Source organism: Cloeon dipterum, chromosome 1 (assembly GCF_949628265.1).
Source record: "Cloeon dipterum chromosome 1, ieCloDipt1.1, whole genome shotgun sequence".
Lineage (NCBI taxonomy): Eukaryota > Metazoa > Arthropoda > Insecta > Ephemeroptera > Baetidae > Cloeon > Cloeon dipterum.
In genome coordinates, this window is record NC_088786.1 from 36,512,225 (window position 1) to 36,523,521 (window position 11,297).

At 40.9% G+C, this 11,297-nt stretch overlaps 1 long non-coding RNA gene across 1 annotated transcript; it reads right to left on the reverse strand.

The window, feature by feature from the left end:
- Positions 1-203: 203 nt before the first annotated feature.
- On the reverse strand, positions 204-2,977 carry LOC135948576 (uncharacterized). The gene is made up of 6 exons (XR_010575834.1): positions 2,885-2,977; positions 2,690-2,769; positions 2,506-2,552; positions 2,354-2,448; positions 2,158-2,300; positions 204-696 (listed from the first exon to the last, which is right to left on the reverse strand). It is a non-coding gene; the product is annotated as an uncharacterized LOC135948576 (long non-coding RNA).
- Positions 2,978-11,297: the final 8,320 nt, after the last annotated feature.

The window sequence follows — 11,297 nt, forward strand, 5'->3', positions numbered from 1 at the left end:
TTTTAAAAGCATAAAATTTTAAAAAATGGGCATGAAATCAAATTTCTTGTAAAATATTATTTTTAGCTTTTCAAAAAATTGCTATAATAAAAAAACAGGTATTCAAATTAAAATATGTTAGAGGATTGATACTGGATATGCTCAGAATATTGTTTTTATAATTGCTCATTAATCCCAAAGGGTCCAAAGTAAAAAGCCAAATATCCTTTTGGAAACACTGATAGATTTTTATTCATATGGAGAGCATTATTAAGCGGTCCCAAAATAGGCATCATTCAACTTTACATTATCTTTTATCTTTTGAAATAGTAAACAGAATGATTAAAATATCTAGGCCAGCAAAATAAAAATTGGCTTGCTTTCTTTGAGCGCACGGTGCTACTTGAGATCCAGAGCGATACTGTTTACGGGTCAAGCTCGGGCTGTTTTGCATTCGGATTAGTTAAAGCCACTGAGCACATTTTCAGCATGTGTAAATTGATTTTACAAGACAAATAAATGTCTGTCGTTTCAATAAATTACACCGGTGAGGCGGCAGAAACACGAAGTGGTCCTTTCCTATTGACTGGGGTTTCCTCCAATTAATCGACAGTAGACTAGATGTTTTTGGGAGACTGGTGGCCACATATTAGACAATTTTCTCCCCAAACATGGCGTCTTCCGGCACCAGTACTGACCATTGAGAACGTTCAGAACCTGAAGCAAGAAGAACAACAAATCTTTAGTACTTATTATCTGGATTGGACCCACAATTAAAGCAAAGTAGAATAAAATCCATGCAATTTAGAATTTAAATGATTTATTTACCGCCCCTAGTTATTTATTTACAACAATAGAAGTTTACACTAAAGAACATTTTATATACATATAATAAATTGAAGTTCCCCGGCCCTTTCAGAACTAGTTTTGACGTAGTATATTATGGCACTAAATAAAAAAATATCAAAAGAGAATTAAAAAAAATATATTAACGCTTTTGAAATAAGAATGATAGTGAATTTCCGCGCAAAATCATTTAATACACCTACAGATTAGGTTCTAAGGATCATGTACTAAAAAAAACATAGTTAGCGCTGTCGAAAACATCGGCCTCAAAGTTAGCATTGTTTTAAAAGGAGAATTGTCAAAGGAATTTTGCAATCGCGATTTCCACTGAATTTCCGCATTTCCTTAAAGAAAGAATCACACTGGCCGATAGATCTCAATGAGAGCATTCCAAATCGTGTGAGAAAACATGGTCAAGCGCTGGAAATTTTGGACAAAGTCGCTAAAACCATCAGCTCTGAGATGATTCTAGAATAAATTAACTTAATTTTAGGCGATCTGATTTTTTACAAAAAAAAATAAAGTTTTTCTAACGGCCGAGTTTTTTGCGAAAATAGTAAGTTTGAGTAAAAATTTGCTAAATAGGAAAAAGCAGGAAATTTAATCAGCTTTTTGAATTTAGGCAGTTTTCCAATACCTACTGGTGAATTTTAATGAGGCCCCTTTCGAAAATCTGCAATTTTTGAATTAAAAATAACTGTAAAGACTTGGACGTTTTATTTTTTCTCTTCTCGATCGCTATTAAATTTGATAACTTTTCTCTCCCCGGAAGCAATTAATTTCCTTTGCTAAAAAGAGGGCATAAACCGGTACAATTCAGGAAAAAAAGGATTTTGAGGCACTCTTGGTCTGAGCGTATTTAAAAATTGGTCGATTAGGGTTAAATTTACATGTAATTATTATATAAAATAAATAAAATTCACTGTCATTCCGCTTTAAGAAATGTAACTTTTGTTGTTGTCATCTGATTCGCAAATAAAACATTAAACTTAAAAAGATTCCCCCATTTAGTTGTAACGAGTAATTGTATATCACTCGTTGAATTTTGAGTATGATTGTAAATGACTAACCATTGAACTGAAAGTTATGATTTAATTGCCACTCGTCTTTTAGAATTAAATATGAGAGTTTTTGACGACATTGTGGAAGGTTCGTCCACGTCCACGTCCATGTCCACGCTACAGCCTCTAGGCCAGGTTGCCTTTATAACATATTTAATTCTAAATGACGAGTGGCAATTAAATCATAACTTTCAGTTCAATGGTTAGTCATTTACAATCATACTCAAAATTCAACGAGTGATATACAATTAATTACTCGTTACATAGTTACCTGAGCTCTGAGAAGGTCGCACCTGAGGCAAGATCCACCCTCCATCAGCTCAGCGACGAGAGAGGCGAGTCAATGAAAGGGCTGACGAAGCATTACTCGGGGCTGAAGCGAGCTGCCCCTTCCCTGAAGGAGTTTCCGCCCACCTAGAGAGAGGACCATTAGTCTCTGCATCTTCAACTTGGCATAAGACACTCACCCTTCCACCCTTACGGATTCTGGAGCATAGACCTTTCTAGGGACGAGCCACGAGCCCCCCTTGATTATGAGACCATGTCTTCAGGCACGTCAAAACTGGAAAGGGAAACTAACTTCAGTTTAGGAGGGAACAAAAATTGCATCTGGCCTTACCCCTATGTGATATCCTCCCCGGAGTAATACATCAGATGGATCCCCTGCTGTTAAAAGAGAAAATTAGACCTCTGAACTCAGGTGCGACTTTATTTATTCGAAGACCGGTCTGACAATGAGTATGCATGTATTTTTACCCTCAGACCGATCCTAAAATAAACAGTCGACACGAAAACTTCCTTACCACCGCTCAATGTTGTAGTAAGAAGGCGCCTTTTGCATCATCTTGGCAGGAAAATCGGCCGTCGAGATACGACAACGCAGCTGAAATAGAAAAATCCCCTGTCAGAATTAAATCAATAAAAGTTTCCGCTCCGGACGGCTTTTTAGCGTAGGTTAGCTGTTTGTTGTTCGATCAGGCTTTTGGCCGACCCCTTACCTCTAAAATCATGACTAGATGAGAATTAAACAAGTATTAAAACTGACGAAAGAGCCCATTAAAACACTTGGGACGTCCTTTCAGCAAGACGTTTGTTTATTTACATCTGATCCGCGCGCAGCAGGCGTGAGGAAAGGAGCTTAAGTCCGCAGCCTGCTATTGGCCTGCAAAGTACTGTACTCAGCTTTAACTCAACTCGCTTCTAAACGCTCCTTCCACTCAACACCAGCCGGGCCCGCTATTGATTGATATTTCAGAGTTTGCCTCCCTCCTCGTCGTTTTCCCAGAAAGCGGCGCGAAAGACACGAGGGAGCCAGCAGCCAGCATGCGGGTTCATCTCCGCCCATCTAAAAAAGATTCACTACTTGATTAAATGCTCCTGAATGGTGATCTAAATTTTTGAATCAAACTATTCATCTAAATTGGTGCACGAGTTCTTCATTTTTTAATTTGTGAGAAAGTGGCAATTATTCCAGATTTTAAATATTCTAATTAAAAATATTGCGGTTATTTTCAGATGCTTCTCGAATACCATTTGTATTCATTTTTGCCAAGCCTATGGCTATATGAGAACACTTTGAAACATATACAAAAATAAGAAAATCACTGGCAAAAATTTTATGTGTCCCAGAATTTGAGTGTAATCAATACTAATTTAAAGATGTGTTGAAAATTGTGTTTTAGTGAAATCATAAAAATTAGTTGATCACTTGACAGGATAATTAAATATATTTTTTAAACAATTATTTAACTAAAAAGAGCTGCAAAAAAGCACTTTAGGTGCATGCGTTAAAGTCCCCCCATAAAAGTGGGGTTCTCGATGACGAGCCCTTCTGGGAGGGAGCTGCCCCTCGTCTCCGCAACCCGCACCTTCGGAAACAATCCTCGACCCTCCCTCCAAGGTCGAACCTATGCCTCTTGATACCACTTGCTTTTATTCCTTTGCCTTTTCATCATTAAATCAAAGTTTATTTCAGTCAAAATCTCTCAGGTTTGCATTCTGCTATTTTTTCTGAGGCAAGAAAATGGGTTAGAAATTGATATTTGCATTTAATTAAATATGAGAAAAATATTCGAGACAATTTTCGACTTTCTTGTACTTTTGAGAGTGTTTATATATCTAGGATTACTTCTGCTCTAGCACTAGAGTGTAAGTTAAGGAGTAGTAGAGTATCAACTCTGAAGGTATTGCCGCCTGCAAGTATCTACTCTCCTTCCTTTTAGAGAAGCCTGCGGCCTGCAGATGACCGAGAAGAGTGGAACGGCAACGCACATGTCATTGTGGCGGTGAAGATAAGCGAGTTGAAGGATAAATACATCAAGCCAGAAGCCCTGGAAAGGACAGATTTCGCAACTTCAACAAGTGTGAGTGTGTAAGTGGAAAACATTTTGAATTAGGAAATAGCGCAGGTCTTAATTTTGAGCCTTTATTAAAACCCAATTCAAATATTGAAAGATATTATTTACGGCACACGTTTTTTTCTTGGCTTGGATTTTGCCTAAGGGTTTACATTTCGCGTTTGTTGATTCGACAAGCCTTGCTTTATTTCACGAATTTTAAAATGAGATTGAAACGAAAATCTTCAAATTCCAGCGATCAGTGTCGGCCAACCGACAGCGCAAGCTTCCATTTTTATTTGTTCTGAATGTTGAAGGCATTTAAGGAAAATTCCATGAAGTGCTGACGATTTTCAATATACAAAGAGATTTTTTATGGTTGAGAGGAATGTTCTTTGAAAACATGTAGGGAAGGTCGGGGTTCACGTGTTTACAATGGAAGCAACTGATAAATCGCTCTCCTGTCCGAGCGGAGCGGCAGGAGATTGACATAACAAAACTAACTGTTAATTAAAAAAATACTAACCAGCTGAAGGAAGGCAACAAAAAAAGAATTCAAAAGCTCCAAGTGGTTATTTGTAAAGCTAAAAATAGTTTTAACCTTTGCCTGGTTTTTGTTTGAATTTTCTGAGAGAATTGGATCCAAAATTTGCATGCTAATCAAGCGGTGAGCATAAAAATGATGTCTCTTTTTTGTAATAAATATCCTGTAGGTTAATTTAGCTCAAAATTCACACACCGTTAGATGGTTCGCAAAAAAGGATCAAAATTTAGCAAATAAATTGCTGTCAAACCGTTCAATATTTTTTTTTTTTAAATTTGCTAAGTCTGAAATTTCATTGTTGCACATTATAGAGATTAACAAGTGTTTCACGCTTTGCGTCGGGTCGGGGGCTAATACGGGGGCGGGGGCCAACTCGGAGTCGCCCCCGATAGGGGTGGCGGGCGGCGACCGCCAGGCGGGGGCGCGCCGGCGCCTGCGGCGCAGGAAGCGCCGAGAATGCCGGCTCGCTGACAATGAGAGATTTCGGGGCGGCCACCCTGAGAAAGGTCGGCGGGGGGGTTGGGGGTGCGCGCGCGCCGGCGAGACGCCTCCGGGGAGGGGTCGCGCGCGAAAATCGCTCCGCCGGTCCGGTCGTTGGGCGGCGAAGACCGTGGCGCTCAATTCGAGGTTTTCAGGTCGGGGGACCCTGAGAAAGGTCGGCCGGTCGCGGCGGGTTGAAGATCTCGGCGGGCTCTTTCGAATGAGGGGTCGCGGTCGACGCTGCGATGGATACTCGAATTTTGGCAAAAAAAATGATTTACATTGTGTCTTTGCGGCGGGTTCGATTCGCACTTTTACGCACTCTAAATGCGCCAAAGGAAGTGAAATGAGTGGTTGCGGCCGGCTGAATCGCGCAGTGAAAGTGCTCAGGGTGGGCGACCTGGGGAAGGTTGGTGGTTCGAAGTGCGGCTGGTCGACGCAAAGCAGCGTCAAACTTGCTTGAAAACGCCGAAATCGCGGTTAAATTTGGCCTGCGGAAGGGTCTCAGGTCGGGGGACCCTGGGGAAGGTCGTTTGGGCACGCCAGGTTGAAGCGCTCGGCGGGCGCTTTCGAATGAGGGGTCGCGGTCGACGCTGCGGCGAATACTCGAATTTTTGGCAAAAATAAATCTGTGCGGCTCGGTGCCGCGCCGCTCGATCCTTCTGCCGTGCACGCATTTCGCACACCAAAAACCGAAAATCGCCTATAAAATGAATTTGGGAAGAGTTAGACCACTCAAAATTTGGTTTCAGACCCCCGCGCCCTCAGTCGTGGGTATGCGATGGTCAAATTCGAGATAAAATGTGCGGCGGCTCCGCGGCGCCGATGCGCGTATTTTCAGCCTGTTCATTTGCGCGCTGGGCAAATCGCGGATTTTCGATGCGCCGCCGTGATTCGCCTATGGGCCGGATTTCCGCCAAATTCGGTTTGCAGGGACTGTTGGCCGGGCGGAAGAGCGTGGTACAGCAATCGCGGCCCAAAAGATATTTTTTCGGCCCGAAATCCGAATTCCAAATTCCCATGTTAAGCTTATGGGAGGCAAAAAACCCTTCCGCGCCGCGCGCCAAAGACTACTCCTCCGGGAATCTTGGTCCGATCAGGTCGAATTTGGTCTTAAAATGCTCACCGATAAATTCCGCATCGACCTGGTTGAGTTTTGCAAGAAAAGTTGCTCAGGTCCGAAGTTATGCCTGCCGAAAGGTGCGGACCGGAAAATGGGCAAAATTTGCCCGTTTAATAACTTTTTCGCTATGGGGCGAAAAAATGTTTTCTGCACACCGTTGACTTTGTCCACACGTCGCCTGTTCGAATCTCGAGTTTGGGGGCGCTGGGGCCCATAGGGACTTCGCGGGGGGACGGCGAGTACCGAAAAATCGCGTTTTGTACCTTTGACAGGTCACCGTTGACCCTGAGGAGGTCGCACGGGCCTAAAACTCGCTGGGAAGTCTTAGGATGGGCAAAATTGATTTTTGATGGGGGTTTTTAGATTTTTAGCTTTCCATGTCTCGGGCCGTGTTAACCTTATGGCAGCTTCGATTTTTGCCTGTTTTTAACCCTTTCGGCCCTTCCACCTTCCGCGCGGTTTGAGTAGGATGGCAAACTCGCACATGAAAATGAAGCTAAATGCAGTTTCTTTCGAATGAGAGGTCGCGGCGGGCCGTCGGAGGTATTGGGACTTTGCAGGGGCTCCTCAAAAAAAAAAATAATTATTGTCCAAACCACGTTTTTCGGCCTTTGGAATTTTATATCTCGGCTCCTATGGGAGTTGCGGGCCAAAACCGGTGTTTGTTAAATCCGGGATTAAATTCTGCAGGTGATGGCGCCGGTTTCAACCCCCCATCCCCCGCTGCACCGGAAAGACCCTCGAAAAGGCCTCTTTTGGTTTTATTTTTTTTAAATTCGCCGTCGCAATTTTTTGTCATTTTTGCGTTGTCTGCAGGCGCGCGTAAGGCCAGATCAGGCTGAGGAGTGTCACGACAACAAATTATTGGCCTGCATTTTAAATTGTGCCGGCGGTCGAGTAGAAACAATGTCCTCATTTGCAGGAATTATTTTATAAAAATTTAACTTCGCTTTGGAAGCTTTAAATATTTAATTTTTCAAGGAAAGAGACAAATTTAGAAAGTAGTTTTTTTATTATTTTTATCTCCCTGTCAAAAAATTAATAAATAAAATTTATGTTGCAGTTTATCACTTGGATTTCCGCGCCTGCTGCGACATCCCTGCCCAGAATTGAAATTTCCATTGGAATTGACTGCTCCGAAATGCGATCGACGCGTCCCAGATTTCCCAGAAGCCGCCCGCCTGCGAGAAGTGACGGACCAGCAGAATTGGCTAATTGTGGCAAGCTGCCAAGCTCTTACTATCAGGTCCGCGAGATGAGTTTAGACTTTTTGGCAGAAGAACTCGAGGAAGTGTCGCCGACAGTTTTACCTCCTGAAAACTGCAAAGCTAGATTATCAGAAAGGATAGCTTTGGACAAAAGTACCAAACCGTCTGAACCATCGAGGAAAACCCAGGGAGCAACGGAAAGAAAGGCTCCTGAACAGCGCTCGATGGAAATGAACGAAGGTGAAAACGCCTCGGGAAATTAAAGAGAATCAAGGTCTCCAAATGGCGACTGAATTTGATTTTTGAATATGTTAAAAGACTGCCAAGTCGGGATTTCCATGCTACCTGATACCTGATGTGAAATACTCAAAATAAATTAACTTTTAACATATTTCAAAAAGAGCTTTTGAATTTTAATATTTTTAGTCTGCCCCCCCCCCCCCCATTTGCATTTACTTTACATTGTGGGTTACGATAAAGCTGCGAATTTCAGAATATTTGCGAATTTTCCCTGAGCTGCCTATCGTCACAGAATATTCAAATTGAGCACGGAATTATGCCATATTTAAAAGTCCATGCAAGTATAAAAACTTAAATTGCAGCACATTAGCTTGTTTGAGCACGTATTATCAACTTTTTGTTTAATTTAAGTCATTTTTTGGGCAAAGCATATTTCTTGATCTGATTTGTGCGCTATAATATTAATTTGTGCTGGGTAAAAATTGGTTTCAGTGCTGCTCTTTTTAATTTATTACAATTTATACTAAACAGAATGAAGAACAATTTCCAAAGAGAAAAATATCAATGTTCAATTTAATCAGTTTTTTATTAAGAGTTAAGGCAGAGGGGGGGGGACGTATTCTGGTGGTGTGGTAGTATTTCTTGAAGTCTATTTATTATGTACTAACAGTCCGCGAAACACCTGCTTAAAATAAGAACTTGTGAGGCAGGTGCATCCACCAAAAGCAGCGCTTTCATGCCCCCAGATCGGGAGAGACGCTCTCCTCGCTCCACGCAAAAGCTTCTTTTGTTATTTTCAGTCGCTGCTACTCGATTTTATTTTCTTTCCACCCAGAATATGAATAATGTGTTTGGAAAAAAGGCTGAACTGGACAAATTGATATTGTAAAATAGTTTTCTTAGTAAAAAAGAGACGAGGTCACTTCAGAGACAATTTTCTAACAAAACGCGTGTTCAGCGCCCAGGCCCGGATGGCCCAATTGGCAGGGCTTTACCTGAAGAGACAGCGATCGCTTTACAAAGTGTTGTATACCGATGCGTCATGACGTGAATTCTGGCGCCCACAACTATCAATAAAAGCCTCTCTCACGAGCGCGCACCTGCTCGCACACACATTCACTCTATTGACGACACGCGAACAAAAGATGGCAATTCTCTCGGGGACCCCGCACCCCTTTAACGTAAATTATGGCCAGAGGAACAGGCTCCGACCTCGTGATAGAGGAAAGGTCGATTGGGCGGCCGCCCTGCCCTGCGTCGCTGACACCCCTCGGGCGCATCCCGAGGGTACCCTCGCTGCATAATATCCGACTAAAAACTGGGTTAAGGGGAAAAATTCTGAAAATTTTGTTTTTATTTTGAAAATTTCGAAGGGAAATGTTCGTGGTAATTTGAAAAATGGTTTGATTTTGTAAAACCGCACACGGGCGGACTCGCACTACTGATTGTGAGGCGCATTGACTGGCGCAGAAATCTACACCCGATTTTTTGTTTTTTTAATGTGACAAATTGCGTTTTTTCACATTTAAAAATTCGTAGCTCCAGTTCTATGGGTCGTGTGGAGAAAAACTAATGCAACCGCAAGCTTGAACAGGCTATTCTCTCTGACCAAGGCGCCCATTTGGCGCCAGAGCCGTTGTGACACGGGTTAATTTAGTTTTCCTAATCAGCAATCCCTAGACGAACCGTGTCACAAAATTAATAAGTTTTACAACATTATTGCGATATTGTTAAAATATATTTTTTAGGAAATGGCTACCTATCAAGTGGACGTCTTTTCTTAGACTGGTGAGAAGACGGACTCAGGTCCCGAGTTTGCAATCGCTTGTGACCAAATTTGTCGCGAAAAACGTCGCAGATTTTATTCATGGAAAAAGGTCCTTGAAAAATTTGCGTAAGTATCAATGTATTACATTTTGCCAAACTTACTATTCACATTTATAAAATATTAGCTCTAAATTGTATTTCTTTGCAATTAAAACTTAATCTATTGGTTAAGTGTGCTCATGTACATATTTCGTTTACCTGTTCTGCGATTGCAAATTCAATCGTGGCATATAAACAATTTTATTTTATTTTTAACTGGAAATAGATTTTCACGTGAAATAACCTGCTTTCTGTCGATTAGCCGATTTGATTTTGGTTTTAAAAATTAAATTTGGAATCAATCATATCAGTTGGCTTCTATAGAACTTAAATCAACTGGAAAAATAATTTGTCATATTTATATTGTTTGCCTATTCAAATCTAGCCAATACCCTTCGTGAGATTGTTCTGCGTGAGATGATGGCACTGAGGTTCTCATTCAACGAGCAAGAAAAGGTAGAGGGTATGATTCAGGCTTACTCACAGCTGGTCAGCCCTACAACTAAAAAAATTAGCTTGAAAGGAATAATTTCCCTGAGCGATTGGCTACAGATTGATAAAATCAGGAAGGTATTTAATTTTCAACCCTGTTTAATATTTTCAGATGCTTAACTCATTTTTTTACAGGCCCTGGAGGCGATTTCGCCGAAAGACTTGGAGCACATTTATCTTCACCAAAATCCTTTTGCCCATTTTACGCATTTCATGAACAGGTCCATAGGACCCCATTTAAGATTGGAAAATCTGAAGATCATTCAGTTTTCCATTAATGAATACAGCCACGTGAAGCGTATTTGCAAGGATTTGCCAAAATTGCAACACGTAGAATCCACGAATCTTGTAGTACACACTGGAGAAGAAGTTATAGGGGCCGACATTGACGACTTCAAATCGTGCTTTTCTCGTCTCAGAGTGTTTGTGTTCCCGTTTGGATCTAGCTCGTTTTTAAAGAGGAATGATACTGGAAAAGCCTGGAAAATGCTTATTGCCAATGCAAAAACTCATCCCTTAGGATTCAGTTAAAGCCTAAATTGACCTAAGGAGCGCTGAAATTTTTTGAGAAAATTGGCTTGAAAGTTACCGTGCTTTTCGAATGGTACTGGCTGTCTCCTTACTTGAAATCCGATTTATTTTCAAAAGCAAGAGTTTCCCCAATAAGTGGCATACACAATTGGACAGATCTCGACGAGAGGAATCGGAATATGCCAAGAAAATATGTTCGAGCACTGTAAATTTTGGAGAAAATTGGCAAAATTTGAATTTTTATTGTAGGAAGGTCATTTTTTTATTATTGAAAATTGTAGAACAAATTTTTTATCGGTCAATTGTGTAAGGCATCCAACAATTTAAATAATTTTCAATTGTTGCCCAGTATCATTCCACTTTAATAAATGCAAGAAAGCAGTTGCATGAGTGTATTGTTGTGTGACGAAATAAACAGTTTGGTTTATTGAGGATGTTGGATTGATTTAATTTCATAGCTTCCAATGGAGAAACAATTAAAATTTTAATTATAGAGATAAAAATAATTTTTTTTATTAAAATTTGGTGTGTGCTCTATATAGGCAATATCCATTTGAAAAATAAAATAATATAACATCAAATTAATTGTTA